Raw genomic sequence first — 517 nt, 5'->3', positions numbered from 1 at the left:
TTATATTTGTATATGGGAGGTCTATGAACATGTTTATCAACTGAAGTTAAGATGGCGGTAAATTGAGTTATGTTGGGGAAATACGTGGAGTGAGAGCTGGAGGAAGGGGTGGGGGTTCATCTGACCTAGAGAATATGGAAGGGGATTGGATTAAATCCAGAGGAGAAGGATTGGCAACACATGGGAGGAGGAGCATGTCTTTACCTGTGACAGAAGGATAAGAGATATTGGTGGGTATTGCTATAGACTGGAAATGTAAGTTGGAGCAGTAACTAAGGTGATTCTGTCTATCACTTTCTATAAATTCAGGCAGTAAAATCATCAGCTGATAACGCAGTGATGTTTCTAACACAAAATCTGACTATGATACACCACAATTTTCATGAATCTCTGCACCCAAAGTTCTTCTTTAAAAACTTTTCCATCAAAGTATCCCTGAAGAATAGAAATGTTTATTAAGGAAAAGAACTAAACAAGAATAGGCCCTGAAACAAAATAGCATTTGCCTGATACTTCC

At 38.5% G+C, this 517-nt stretch overlaps 1 protein-coding gene across 1 annotated transcript in view; it reads left to right on the top strand.

Annotated features, from left to right (window-relative positions):
• The window catches only part of AADAC (arylacetamide deacetylase), a 7,887-nt gene that overhangs the window by 5,161 nt on the left and 2,209 nt on the right, over window positions 1-517 (top strand). The window lies entirely within an intron of this gene.

The sequence above is a fragment of the Propithecus coquereli genome, unplaced genomic scaffold (assembly GCF_000956105.1).
Source record: "Propithecus coquereli isolate 6110/MARCELLA unplaced genomic scaffold, Pcoq_1.0 Scaffold19, whole genome shotgun sequence".
NCBI lineage: Eukaryota > Metazoa > Chordata > Mammalia > Primates > Indriidae > Propithecus > Propithecus coquereli.
The sequence above is the reverse complement of the archived record's forward strand: the minus strand, read 5'-3'. Positions and strand labels throughout refer to the sequence as shown.